The sequence below is a fragment of the Canis aureus genome, chromosome 4 (genome assembly GCF_053574225.1).
Source record: "Canis aureus isolate CA01 chromosome 4, VMU_Caureus_v.1.0, whole genome shotgun sequence".
NCBI classification, from domain to species: Eukaryota; Metazoa; Chordata; class Mammalia; order Carnivora; family Canidae; genus Canis; species Canis aureus.
This window is the reverse complement of record NC_135614.1, coordinates 67456736-67472155: the sequence shown is the minus strand read 5'-3', so window position 1 is coordinate 67472155 and position 15420 is coordinate 67456736. Positions and strand designations below refer to the sequence as shown.

Genomic DNA, 15420 nt, shown 5'->3' with positions numbered 1-15420 from the left:
CTTAAAAATTGCCTGCTTATTCTTTTCTTCTCTGGGCATAAGTCAGGCTATATTCCTCTGGAGCACTGACCATGTAATTTGTATGGTATGAAAATGCTAATTTGAAGTGATCTTTACAATAGTAACAGTAAGCCAATGTAAATAAGTATCCTAAGTACTAGCTAATTAACTTACCAATATGTAATTTGCTTTGTGAGATTTCCTCCCATCATAGAAAAGTTGAGTTGGCCCAGATGATCAAATTTAGCACAACACTAAGGTGTCAAAGTGAAGAAAGTCCTGTAAAAAGGCAAAAGAAGGGACACACTCAAATCATGATCTGAGGAGATGAAATTCCTGAGTTTAGCAGTGGTCTTGAGTTCAAGATACATTTGTAGAATGTGGTCTTGGAGCCATTCAACCTTGACAGTTAGGACAAGGGACAAGGGAAAAGACTAAAATTAAGTGAGGTGAAATGTCTGTCTCTCCTCTGTTTTTGTAAATTGTGTCTTCAGTGAGATTTACTACATGATTATTACTACTGCTCATAATCATATTCTAAAGGGGTATACACAGTACATATACAGTATGAACTGCTGCCAATGAAATCACAACTGGATGGAGGATGGTTTCTGTGCACCAGGCATGAAGATGACGCAATGCATCTATAGTCAGTTGGGCATGTGCTCTGAACTGTTTTTCTAGTTGTGGTGATAGATTTGAATTGGTTTGTCTGCACTTTCTCACCCACTCTGCTTTGTGGCCAAGGGCACATATTTTGTGGACAGCTGGCTGAGGCTAGTGGTAAAGTCTGTGGCCATGGAACAGAGGAATTCAAACTGGCCAAACCCACAGCCTTGGCCTCATGAGTACTGTGCTCCAACCAACGAAGTTAACTGGCGGCAGCTGCAGTTCTTCATGCCGCACACATTTTGAGAGCATTCCAAAATGGGCCCACCAGATACCAACTGGGCACAAATGAATCCTTGTTTATTTGCATTGAGGCCAAAGAAAGCTGCACATAGTGGTTTGGCTTTTCTTAAACATCCATCAGAATTGCCTGTCATTTCCCATGTTTATGGCTAAATGGGGCTCAAGTCATCAGGCTCCACTTCTGACATGAGGTTTTTATCAGTGGAAAAATGGAAGCAGATGATTCCATCATCTTTTAAAGTGGTGACATGGGGTGATGCTGACATCATGTGAAATCTGTGTTGAAACCACCTTACTATCTACCAATTATTTCTTGAAAAAAATTAATGCCTTTAGAATTTTATGTAAGCTTTCCTAAAAGGGCTGATTCTCAAATATTCAGTTGCGGACCTTTCCTCTTGAAAAATGCTTTACCTTGATTTCCCACAAATTTTATCCTCATGTGCTTATCATAAAACAGGTTGGAGGCAAAAACAAAAACTAAATTGCCTTAAAACAGAGATTCTCGGCCTTGCCTACACATTGGAACCATTTGGGAACTTGAAAAATCATTGATGCCTAATCACAGTGGTCTTGGGTGTGGTCTGGTTCTGGGGAGGTTCAAAAATTCCTCAGGTGACTCTTAAGTTCAATCCTGTCGTAGACTGCTGCCTTAAACTTTAGGAGCAAGAGGAATGAGCAGCACTATTACTCGGTATTTTACATTTGGCAGAGTGCTTTCAGAATTCCCATAAATTTAACTAGGTAACACTATTTCCGTATATACATTCTATATGACATTATATCAGCCCTAGAATCTCTGTGGGATTTGCCTAACATTTGTTTTTCACCTTAGAGAAAAAGCCCAGTGTTCACTAAATAAATGCAAACTCCTATGAAATGTGTTAGGCTTTAGATTTCAGGCCTATGACTCTACCAGGATCCATTTTAAGTTAATTCTAGATATTGTTTTTATGTACGTTTGTATTTGTTTATTTTTAGATATGGTGTTTAGAATGCTATATTATCGTCAATGGCTTCCTGCTACTTATTTTCTAATGCTTTTCTTAAAGGGAGTAAGTGAACTGACTTCCAGGTAAAAAACAGATACTCAATTGTCAGCATTATCCACTGGGCAGCTTGGTGGTTATAGAAGATAGGAAGGTTTCTACATCATTTTAAAGAGATCTTCTAGGGATACCTGGGTGGTTCAGTCCATTAAGCATCTGCCTTTGGCTCAGGTCATGATCCCGGGTCGTGGGATCAAGCCCTGCGTTGGGTTTCTCTCTCTGCTTGCAGCTCTCCTCTGTCAAATAAAATCTTCAGAAAAAAACAAAGAGATCTTCTAATTTTGATAAGAAAAAAAACAGTAATTAGGATGTCATATTGACACCCTAAAGATGACATTCTTGAATAATGACAATGTTAAGCACCACATTAAAATTTATTCCTATTAATTTTATTTTTCATTCAAATTCCTAATAATCCATGAGAACTCAAAGTTCTTTCTTATTTTAATGATTAATAAATTGGGAGTCAGGAAGATTAAGTTATTTGTGTTGATTACACAGTCAGCGTATAGCCAAGGCAGATTTAATTCCATGTCTGCCACACTCCAAAACTAAATCATGAAGTCAAATCATTCAATAACGATTAGTGTATGATAGCGGCTTGTGATCTAGTGATAGAGGAGAGGATTGGGAATATATACTGATAGGACATTTTGGTTCAATTTCCTGCTTTCTCTTTAAAGGGGTAGATGAATTCCATTGCTTGGAAGGCATAGCAATATATTGTTTAGTTAATGAAAAGTGCTTGACAATGTTTTCTGTACTTTAGTTCATATATATGATATCATTTATTTAAAATTTGAAATTGAGACTGTACCAGTAAATGTTCACATAATAGCAAGGGATTAAAATATTTGACCCTGTCTCATTAGTATAAACCCCTAAACAGGAAGCACAGTAGTAGCAATAATAGCTAACATTTGCAAGGTGATTTCCAATTTACAGAGTACTTTTGCACAGTACTTTTGTAACTCACTGGGCTCCTTTTTTTTTAAAGCACAGAAACATAAGAAAAGACACTTGAAATTTAGTTGTCTCACTTTTCATTTTATAACATTGATAGATCACAAATTTAATATGTGTTACAGGTTTCTGGTTATCCCTGCAAAAGTAACCTTATGTCACAAAATGGCCACATTATTTGGCTCATTTAGCAGTTTCTGCGCAATAAAATTACATGGAGTTTGACTCCTGCATTATACATTCAAAGGTTTAAACATGTACGTGTTTATTTACTTTGGGAAACTGGCGTCCATCAGATTCTCAGGGTCCTCTTCATCATAAAAAGAAAAACTCTGAAGCGATTTACTTGGCAAGTTTAGTGGACATCGTTCAAAACATCAAATTATAAACATAATTTACTAAAAACCACTATGTTTTCTAATCTACTTTACATATCCTTATTTGATCGAAAGGCATAGAAATGATTAGAAGCTTCTAAAAATAGAAAAATATTAAATTCGATGTCCATTTGAAAACAAAATCGAGTAATAGTTTCTCCATATACTTTTCAATACAGGTAAATTGGGTCTCTTTGATTTTAACCTGGAAACTCCCAAGGCATTTTATGATTTTACTTTTTTGTCCTTAAATAGAAAACTCAGAAATTATTTTACTTACTTAAGAGTTGCACATTTGTATGCAACCTTTAAGGTGTTAAAATATTTTTAAAGCACCTATCTCAGTCGTTTGCCCCACAGCATGAGTATCCTATATGATATCACTAAGAAGGCATTGATCATTTAAAGTGATAGGAAACCCACTACCTCTTTAAGCATCCCATTCCACCTTTAGAATTGTTCAACAGGTCTTCCTTATATTGAGCCAATTTTATTTCCCAGGACTTTCCATCTTCATTTGTACTTTTTTTTTTTTTTTTTTTTTTTTTTGTCTTTTAGGGCATGTAGACCTAGTCTTTTAGCTCTCCCAATGGACAGTTTTTCAATTTTTTTTTGAACATGCCCTCTTTAATTTTCTTTACTATATTTTAAAATGAATTTTTATTATACTTCTATAGCTATTTACAAAATTTATTGATTTCATATATACTTACCACTCTAGAATGCAAGGTCCTTGGAGTAGGAGACACACCTCTTGAGCTCAAATTAAATTCCTGAATCTCAGTGCAATGCCTACCACATAGGATGTAATCAAAATATATTTGTTGGGGCACCTGGGTGGCTCAGTCAGTTAAATGTCTGCCCTGGGCTCAGGCCATGATCTTGGAGGCCTGAAACAGAGCCCCACATTAGACTCCTTACTCAGTTGGGAGCCCGCTTCTCCTTTTTTTTTTTTTTTTTTTTAAAGATTTTATTTATTTATTCATGATAGTCACACAGAGAGAGAGAGGCAGAGACATAGGCAGAGGGAGAAGCAGGCTCCATGCAGGGAGCCTCCCTCTGCCCTTCCCTGCATCTCATGCTTTCTTTCTCTCTCCCTCTTTCAAATAAATAAATTAAATCTTAAAATATAGGTGTGTGTGTGTGTGTGTGTGTGTGTGCATATATATTTGTTGAATGAAATAAATGAAGTGTGCTGGATTATATTTTTGTTTCCAAATATTTCATTGTGCCTGCCATAGGAAGGTCATACATCATGTTAACACTTGAAGCTCTCCTGTGCCAGCATTACCCATCTTGCCCACTTATAGGGGACCCATGCCCTGTCTGAGCAGATGTTCAGGAGGCCTTGCCTGGTTCTATCAGTTCTCTTGCTTTTTCCCTCGGCCACAAAACTGGTAAGTCCCAAGAGGGGCTGCCTTCATGCTTGGGTCTTAAAGAACACCAGTGGCCCACCTACCAGCAGATCCTAGGCCTAACATTATATAATAATAATAATAACAATAATAATAAATAATATACATAATAATATTTCACATAACATATATCACCATTATGTGATATGTACATATATAATATCATGTTTGTATACATATATATGCAGTAAATTAATATGAATGTTCTAACATCATGCTTTGCTTCAGTACCAAATTATTTGATTTCCAATGAAAAGAAGAAGGTAAAATCTCTCACCTTTTGGCCACAAGCATGATATTTATTGGTTTCCAGTCTTCTGTGATCCTTTCACAAGTCTAACAGTTGAGCAGACAATTATTCAGAAATCTATTTTGCAATTCTCTAAGTACCTTGAGAGCTCGACCTCTCTTAAAGGGTAGATGATTGACACCAGAACTACTAACACTGTAGTGCTCTCTTCCTGATGTTTGTTTTGTTTTTCAGTAGGTAGAATTTGTACTCAGGAGGAAATTGAAGCAATCGAAAAGACTCCTAATCTTTCCATTATTCTTCAACTCTAGACTATGTAAATATATGCAAAAACTATGGAAGTAGTTACATGCTTTTCCTCATAATCCTGTCCTAGGGATTTGCCCCAAGAATACTGCACACAAGAAAAATGGTCAATGGAGGATGATGCACTTCTCATTATACATAATAAAATATAAGAAAATTGGGACGCCTGGGTGACTCAGTGGTTGAGCATCTGCCTTTGGCTCAGGTCATGATCCCGGAGTCCAGGGATCAAGTCTCGCATCAGGCTCCTCTCGAGGAGCCTGCTTCTCCCTCTACCTATGTCTCTGCCTCTCTCGGTGTCTCTTATGAAGAAATAAATAAAATCTTTTTTAAAAATTAAAAAAATTAAAAGAATAAACAAGAAAGAAATTAATGCAAATGCCTATTAATAAGGTAATGGTTAAGTAAATTGTGGAACATTAACTGAATGCAGTTCTATTCCTATGGTTATACCATAACCACTTATTAAACTACCGTAAATGCATTTTAAAATTCTAGCAAAAATCTTGTATAACAAAATCACTGCACTATACGTACTGACTCTCTAGCCTTAAAGCTGTTGCTTGCAGCATTGCCCAGGCCACTGATTTCTGGAAAAGTGCTTAATGAGACCCTCAGGTCTCAAGGAAAGGCCTACGGTCTTATTTATGTGTTGTCCTTATATGGCAAAACAGAACTAAGTCAACTGAATGGAAATGGAAGATGCCTGTGGATTTGAACAGTGTTCAGTGCATCCCATAATATTTGACCTTTGAGAAGGGGGTTGGGGGTGGGAGGGAGACCACTGCTGTCATAGTAATTGCTTCTGTGGGTGGAGGGGGTCTCTCACCAACTCCCCCGCCCCTCTCAGCCCCTCTGCCTCTACAGGAACACCCTACTTCACATCTGTCTATAAAGTCAATAGGGCTTTTTCAGTAAATACTTTGTGCCTTCCATGTGGATGCCCTGTACAACGAATTTATACAAAACCTGAGACTGTAACCAGTGCTTTTTATCTTATTTATATGTTGTCTTGCCTGGATTGTATACTTAGCTGTTTGAATCAAGCTCTTGATGTTTAACACGCAGGCAGCCAGTCGTTAAATGAGATCCTGCTTCTCACTACAATCCTGCAACATCATCCTGGCTTTGCTACAACTCTCTGATCCATGTACGAGATCCAAAGCCATTCCTAGGTCAGATACTCCTAAGCATACTTGAGAGTGAACAAAGGAATTTTGTTTGAATCCGGGCTACAGGCCATGAAATAAACGTTCCTGAAAGAAAGTTCTCTTCCTTCTTGTTTTGCTTCGGTGCGTCCTGCACTTTAACTCATGCCTCTGGTTCTAGAATTTGGCGCTGTCTCTCACAGTGTTAAGCATCTGGGCTTTCAGGCTTTTCAGAACGCTATATACTTTAGGAAGGTCAGCACTTTGTAACAATTTTCCAAAGAAAACAGTCTTTGTTGCCATAACCTTCTTGTATAACCAAGTTCACAGAGCCTGGAAGCATTTTGTAATTGTATTGAAACAGCAAAAACTGCCCCGGGGGACCACCCAAGGGACAGGGATAAATTGGTTACCTCCATTAAATGATCTTTAAGCATCAAATTTTAGTAGAAATGTTGGGGAGTAAGCAATCACTTAAAAAAGAGGTTGCCTGAGGTCTGAGAGTACAAGTTGCCCATATTTAATAACTGCAAGGTCATTGCATGAAATCAGTAAGAGGAAGCAGAGAGAAGTGGGTATCTTATTTCCATACTGTGCTCTGATGGTTGGTGATGTCAGCAGACCTTCAAAATGGAATGATTGCCTTTAAAATATCATATCATCTTGTTAACGAGAAAGGAGATCAAAGAATTTACTCCAATATCCAGTCATGACACTATAATTTAAAAGTGCTTTGCAATGATTCCCATCCCAGGACCTCAAATTCTTTTTCTTAATTAATTTCATTCATTGAAACTGCTCTAAGGGCCAGAGATTTTTATGGCTCTCTTGCAAGGAAGTCAGGTTACATGCAGGGAATTCTCAATTATGCACGCTAATAATGGAGGAGATCAGGAGTGAAGATTATCCTGAATAGTGGATAATCCAAAAATCCTCTCTATTGCCCTTTGGAAAGTATCCCATTATTATCATGTGTTGTTGTTGCTGCTGTTGGTTTTTTTTTCTTTTTCTTTTTCTTTTCTTTTTTTTTTTTTTCAATGAGATATTAAGCAGGATATTAACAGAAGGAACCACAATGCCAAATTGACCAAATGTTACTTCAGAGGGTGGCTCAAGGAACATCCTTGTGGCAACAAAAAGGATCCCTGGTATAAGGCATGCAGTAAATTGAAGGAAAACAAACACATTCATCTCAAGTTTGTGTCGTCAGGGAGAAAAGCAATCCTTGCCATTTTTTCTTTGCCATTTTAACAATTTGGCTATTTATCTTCAGTAAAAAGTAGAGGAAAGGGAATTGAAATGAATATGAATTTGTGTTCCAAATTTGAAATGGTGAACTTTAAAAAATGTCCTCAATTTGTAAGGTATATAAAAGTAGGTATTTGGGGCCAGATAAGACCTGGTTGGGCTTATTATTATTCAGGGAATTGTTTTTGTTAATGTTTTTTAGTGGGATCAGCAACTAATCAGTTGAGAATAGAGTGTGAAAAGAGAGTTAAAATATATACTTGGCATTTGGTTTGAAAACCCCAGAGCATCCCAAGTATTCATAAACCCCCACAGGAAGCATCTTTATCTTCTTGGTCACATAGATCCTAAACATAGCTCATCTCTATGTTACGCTTCCTGAAGTGGATGCACCAGCAAACGTGCAGAGTGCCTTCCGCATTGGTTGCATTCACTGTGAGGAGGAGGAGGAGCAAGAACATTTATTCATTCATCTATTCGTCTATCCATTCACTTATTTACCTCCTGTATACAAAACACTTTGTTGACAAGTGAAGGATACCGAATGCGTGTACAATATAGGCCATCTCTGAGCATACCATTCACCTGGTAATACAGGCTAGTTAGTAGAAGAGCAACTAACTTTTGACAAGTAAAATTCAAATGATTTTAAGTTCTGTAGTCAGGGTGAGGAGTGGTTTTTTTGGGTCAGATCTTCTACACTCTGCCTGACCTATCTACTGATGCTCATTCCCTTCATCCTCATAAGGACCTATGAGGTAGGGCTATTGCAGACCCAAGTGTACACACTGGTGCTCAGAGAGCAGCTGGAACCAGACTGCAATTCACTCCAGAGCTTCGAGTTTCAGGACATTCTGTAACTATTCTCCAGGAAGCAAAAGTAGAAAGGGGAAGGAAGGAGACATGGATGCAAATGTAAAAAGAAGTTGCCCCAGATGAGGTGGAACAGAAGGTATAGTTTGTATTTGGAGGTAACTATTAAAAAAGAGAAATCCTAGGGACGCCTGGGTGGCTCAGTGGTTGAGCGTCTGCCTTTGGCTTGGGTTGATCCTGGGGTCTTGGGATCAAGTCCCGAATCAGGCTCTCCTCAAGAAGTCTGCTTCTCTCTCTGCCTATGTCTCTGCCTCTCTCTCTGTGTCTTTCGTGAATGAATAAATAAATAAAATAATAAATAAACAAACAAACAAATAAATAAATAATAAGAGAAATCTTCAAGCACAGCATTCTGAGGGAAAACAAGCAATTAATATTGTATGGACGCTAGATAGGATAGGATGAGTGAATGCCTCCTTATCCTTTTCTGGACTCATAACCTCGTAACTCAGAGTCTACCTAGGTTTCTTCGTCTAGTGGTCAGGTCATCCCCTCACATTATATACTCTATACTAAAATGTTTTAAAACTGGCACAGTAAATGGAATATCTTAAATAACTTGGCAAGTGCTTTTACTGAACATATTCTTTTTTTAAAATTTTATTTATTTATTCATGAGAAACACAGAGAAAGAGAGAGAGAAAGAGAGAGAGGCAGAGGCAGAGACACAAGCAGAGGGAGAGGCAGGCTCCATGCAGGGAACCCGACTTGGGACTCGATCCTGGGTCTCCAGGATCACACTCTGGGCTGAAGGCAGTGCTAAACTGCTGAGCCACCCGGGCTGCCCTGAACATATTCTCTAGGCCATACCTAAATTCACTAAGCCAGATAGCTCTAAATTAGGATTAGCCATGATCATTTTATGATGCCATTATGAAGCTGCCATGAAGAAGTGTTAGTCCATTGATTACAGCTTTGAAATGGCCTTTTCTAAGTCCACTGCCCATATTTTATAGTGTGGCTGATAAAGAGTTAGGGTTGTATATTCCAATGTGGTATCATAAGCCCCAGTCTGTATCTATTGAATTTAACTGTTCAATAACTGAAGACAGAAAAGCTAAGCTATTTATTGTTGTCAACATTAGATAAAGCAACAGAATATTTCATTTAAAAACTTACCAACAAGAGCTACAAAACGATTCATTTCACTGCTTTTCTAGGCTTAGTGATCATCATGTAAAATTTTCCATCAAGTTGTCTTTTCCAGTTGTAGAAATGTTAAGAATTTTCTCCATGCATTTAGCCTTTGCTAGCCACCCTCTAAATGATGCAACATAAAAGGAATTCCTTTGGGAAAAACTAGATAATCAGGTTTTTGAGGGAAGAACTTTCATATGTCATCCTTACTTACCTCCCTGTAAAGAAGTATAATTTTGTAAGCAAGGAAGAATCAAAAAAGATATGACGGTAATCTTTTTTAGCCAGGTTCTTAAAACTGACCCAAACTATGTTAGATTTTTATCTTCCATGACAAATCAGGTGTCAAGGTGAATTTGGATACCACTTCCATTGAATGAAGTCCTCAATTAGATGACAACCAAACGATATGCTCAAGTTCCTATAATTTAACAATATAGAAATAAAGGCCTTTAATCTCTTATTTTCCTCCACAATCCTCTGTCCATTTCAGCATTGGAGAAAAGAGGAATCTTATTATGAATGCTTCTGAGGACAAAGCATCAGCCTTTTTATTAGAGACTGGGAATTTAGCTTATCTATACATGCCTCAGTGTCAGGTAAATCAATGTCTGATTTTCTTTTTCTCTTTCATTCTTGTAAAACTTTGATGTTTACAATACAACACAACCATCAAACGCAAAGATTACCACTGGGGCCAAACTGGTTGGAATAGAATTTGATCTCTGTTAGGTGAGGATGCTTATTGCAGAAAGTGATATCTTTTGTCTTCTGAGACGAGTTGGTGATTACCTTACAAATGTTAAATGTGTAGCATCTACAAATACAGGCACTTTACTATGACTTCACTGCAATTAGATTATCTGAAAAGGTGAAGCTATTTTCCACTTCTATATAAGAATAACTTGACTTTTATCTTTGTACTGTTTAGAACACTGTCAACTATGTCATCTCTTAGCTATCACAACACTTTCAACTATACTATCTCTGTGGTATATAGTAGATGTATGTTTCAAAATAAAACAAAACCAAACAAAAAGAAGCAGCAGATCATGAGAATTTCCTTGAATCTTATGGAAATTTAAGTGATGTGGCAACATTAGAAACAGATTTCATAGTGTCTGGAAATTTGTCTAGAATATTGATAGTCACCCATATCCTATCACTTTCTAGAATATCAATGAAAATACCTATAAGGACTGAGAACTATAGAAATAGGTAGTGTTGGAATATGTTTAATTTACTGATTAATCATATTCTATCTTTTAATGGCTACCATTTTAACATGTTAATTTTTAGTAGTAATCACTAGTGAGATATAGATCACAGAGAAGTTCTAATTTTCATACATCTTGCTAGCAATTTTTAACATCAGGAGGCCCCGAGGACTCCTGCTTACTTATTAGACATTAGTCAGATGTGATGAAATAGAATGCATGAATGCTGGCTCTGTTCCAGAGATGCTGGAAATAAAACTCATGAATCTATATAAAATAAGAGCCATCAAATCTACTCTAAAAAAACGGGGGATGTAGGGTACAATAAAGATAGGGAGAGCAAGATGGTACCCAGGGAGCAAATAACTTATCTGGAGATAAAAAATGATCAGAAGATATTGACTCCTATGTAACAAGGGGAAAAAATCCTTTTTTTTTTGTTTTGTTTTGTTTTTGGTATGGCAATGGGGTGGCTTCCTCAAATCCCCTTTCCCTGTTCCTTGGGAGAACTTCTTGAAGTTACTCAAAACAGGGAATGAAGCATTGTTAGGATCCAGCTCTGTTTTGTACTCACAAAGGGAAGACTGTTCCAAAAAGCTGTAGCTACTGAAAGGCATGGCCAACTGAGAGGGATTAACCATCATGGAGTTGGGGGTGGGGAGGAAAAGAATAAAAATGAGGACCCAGAGGACAACAAGAGAAGAAGTCAAATGGGATCCCCGGGGAGACAAAATGTTCAAACAGCTACTTGAAAGCAATGCCTGTGCTACTGAAGATGCAGAAAAAAAGAAAACTCGAAATCTTGAAGACCCAATGATTACCAATGCAGATTTTCTCACTGTCTGTGTGATCAGATTGAAGAACTAAAACGCTAAAACTTGTTATGTCGCATTTGGTTGAGACCAAATTGTCATTTTAAAAAGTCTGGGAATCCTTGCTAAGTCATACATTACTCTTGCCTATGAACTTCACTTACAAGTTCATGTAGAGCATAGCGTTTAAGAACCCGGAATGCGGAAATGTAGAGTTTGAATCAGCTCTACCATCTGTTATCTGGGTGATAATAGGTAAATTACCTAAATTCTTTTTACCTCAGTCTTCCCTTTTGTTAATTGAGATAGTGGTACATTACTTGCAGGTTGTTCAAAGGTTCCATTACATGATGCATGCATAACTTTTAGCACAACATTCAGTGCTAGACTGAACACAGTGTATGGTAACACTAGGTAATGCAAATAAAAAAGCAAAAATGCTAATGCTACAAAATGACTGAACTTTTAGCAGCATTCCACACAAGTAACCAACATGTTCTGTTCCCCTTAGATGATTTTTTAAAATCACTTACTTAACCTCGTGCCTCTATCCCTTTTTTCTTTCTTACAAGCAGCATCCAAGTGATCTTTTAAAAATGCAAGGCAGGGCACCTGGTAGTTCTGCTGGTTAAGCATCAGGATCCTGATTTTGGCTTAGGTCATGATCTCAGGATCGTGAGATCCAGCCAGTGCTGCTTAGGATTCTCTCTCTCCCTCTCCTTCAACCCATCTCTCTGCTCATACATGCAGCACTCTGTCTCTCCCTCTTTCTGTTAAAAAAAAAAGCAAGGCATATTATGATATATATTATGATATAACCATAGGATAAGTCTCTCCCTTTTCTTTCCATTGCACTCAGAATATTACTATGAACTGTGTTTACCTGCTTCCTCTCTACCTCTCTTTCCACTTTCTCTTCTCAAAATGATAGATTTCTTCTCCCTTCTCAAACACATTAAACAAGTTCTCATTTTAGGATACCTGCTGTAGCTATTTCCTCTGCCTGGAATGTTTTTCCAGCAGGCAACTCAAGGTTGATCAGTTTTTACCATATTGATTTTAGCTTCATGTGGGATTTCTCAGTCTCTGTACTATTAATGGTAAGGTGTGGGTAATTTTTTTTGTTGTGGGTGAGGGGGTCCCATGCTTTATAGGATATTCAGGATTATCCCTGGACTCTGTTAGGTACCAGTAGCACACCTCTTATCTCCCCTCAGGTTGTAATGAGAATGTTTCCAGGCACTGCCACATGTCCTCTTGGGGGTGAAATTATCTCTCACCTCAACACACCAGTGGCTTCATGTTACTTTCTCAGAGAAGTCTTTATTTTTTGACCAAAGGTGACTTGAAAAATAATTATCTACCATAAAGCACTTTAATCACCTAATATTTTCCTTCTTATGATTTATTTAATTTTTATCTATCTTCTCCAATGCAGTATAAGTGTCTTGAAGGCAGAAACCATGATCGGCTTATCTAATAATAAGGATGTAATAAATACATTCATACATGTATACATACACTTTAGTTGAACTAATGGATTGATGAAGAAGTGTATACAGTGTCCAAACTGCAGTTTAGTTTTATAAATCCTGCCTCTAAACATGATTTTATGTTAGTAATTTAAAGAGTACATTTTTTGAGCTTTTATATTTGAGTTTATTCATCATTTAACTTTTGAAACACTACTATAGTTGAATATTAAAACAAAAATAATAGCAAGTAGTGAGCAATGATTATAGTCCTTCATTCATTCACTACTGCATTTATAATGCCAGCAGTGTTATTCACTGGCCCCATTAAGAGGTCTTAACCACCCCTAAGATAATGTTCATCATCGTCATATGCTTCCCCATTATAATGGTGCTGTCTTTCCTGATTAGGATCAAAGTCCACCAGTTAGTTCCACCTGGTCCATTTCATCAGTTTTTTCTACTTCCTTCCTCTCATGTAGGTGTTTTTCCAGCAAAGAAAGTTTATCAGGAGAAAGAAAGCCATTCTCGGGGAAGTTTACCTAAAATTCGATGATTAGGCCACCCTTCTCATATGGTCTACGATAAATTGGCATGCCTTCATTTAGCACACGCTTGGTATCCCCATGCTTGACAGTCTGACCTGGATAAGTGGTGATGACAATGGTTCGGTTGTCAAGAGTAGATATTGGCTTTTGATTTTTTTCTTTTTCTTTTTTTTTTCTTTTTCTTCAGATACTGGCTTTTGAAAGCCACACAGGGGGCAGCCAGAGTGGCTCAGCGGTTTAGTGTCTGCCTTCAGCCCAGGTCATGATCCTGGAGACCCAGGATTGAGTCCCACGTTGGCTTCCTGCATGGAGCCTGCTTCTCCCTCTGCCTGTGTCTCTGCCTCTCTGTCTCTCAAGAATAAATAAATAAAATCCTTAAAAAAAAAAAAAAGAAAGAAAAGAAAGCCACACAAGGCTTCAACCAGCTGTATATCCATACACCTCTTCTCCTCCTCCAGTAAAAACAGCATGGTCCTTCTGATCTAAAACAATGATACTATCTCCCGGTTCCAGTCCTGATTCTTGGTCTCCCTCACCATAGAATGTTATCTTCTGGCCATCTTTCATGCTTTTGTCAATATGCACTTCTAGAATCTTCTCTCGTAGTGGAAAGGGAGGAGGGTGGGGGGTTGGGGTGACTAGGTGATGGGCACTAAGGGGGGCACTTGACAGGATGAGCACTGGCTATTATGCCATATGTTGGCAAATTGAACTCCAATAAAAAATATTTTTAAAAAATGGAATCTTATTCTCTCGAAGTATCTTCCTTCCATTGCAGCCTTTACATCTATCTTTAGGACTGATCCGTCCCCCACGGCCCTGGCACTCCATGCACACAGATTGAATTTGCTGAACCATTCCAGGTCCTATCTGATGAATTCTTATTTGCATTCCAGTGCCTCGGCAATTGGGACAACATTTGACTGCTCCTTTCTTACCACCTCTGCCTTCACATTTATCACAAATCACATTCTTTTGCAGAGCTAGTTTTCTTGTTGCACCATTATATGAATCTTCTAAGATTACTGAGAGCTGATGTACAACATTTTTACCATTCCTTTCTCTCTACATCCTTCCTCCTCCCCCAAAAACATATCAAAGATGTCCATGGGGGAGCCAAAACCACCACCAGCTCCACCTTCTTTAATTGCCTGTTCTCCTCCTTTGTCATATAATTCCCTTTTCTTTGCATCAGAGAGCACTTTATAAGCTCGAGAAATCTGTTTAACCTTCTCTCCTTCATTTGGATTCTTGTCAGGGTGATACTTCAAGGCTAGTTTCCTGTGAGCCTTTTTCAATTCCTCCTGGGTGGCATTGGGTTTGATCCCCAAAACATCATAGTGAGTGGTTTCTTTCACCATTTTTTACAGCTGGTGAGAGGGCTGAGGCTGGTGTGGGGGAGCAGCGCGTTGCTGGGTGCAGCTTGGACAGCCGCTGCTCCTCCGTGTCTCACCAAGCATTCTGGAAAGTTCCCTAAAGAGTAAATTTTATACTACACTCATTTGACAAATATTGTGTACTTCCTATGCACAGACATTATCCTAATCGCTTTACAATACAGTGGTCAACAGGACAGAAGAGACTTACATTGATTCTAAAGTCATTTGACAGACGTTTTAAGGCTGCAAGATGGAGAGACACAAAGAATATTTTTGATCATGTGTACTTGCTGCAGGTATTATGTGGGAGGAAT

The 15420-nt window shown here is 38.0% G+C and overlaps 1 pseudogene; it reads right to left on the bottom strand.

Moving 5' to 3' along the window:
• Positions 1–13516: 13516 nt before the first annotated feature.
• Positions 13517–15155, bottom strand: LOC144311737 (dnaJ homolog subfamily A member 1 pseudogene; annotated as a pseudogene).
• Positions 15156–15420: the final 265 nt, after the last annotated feature.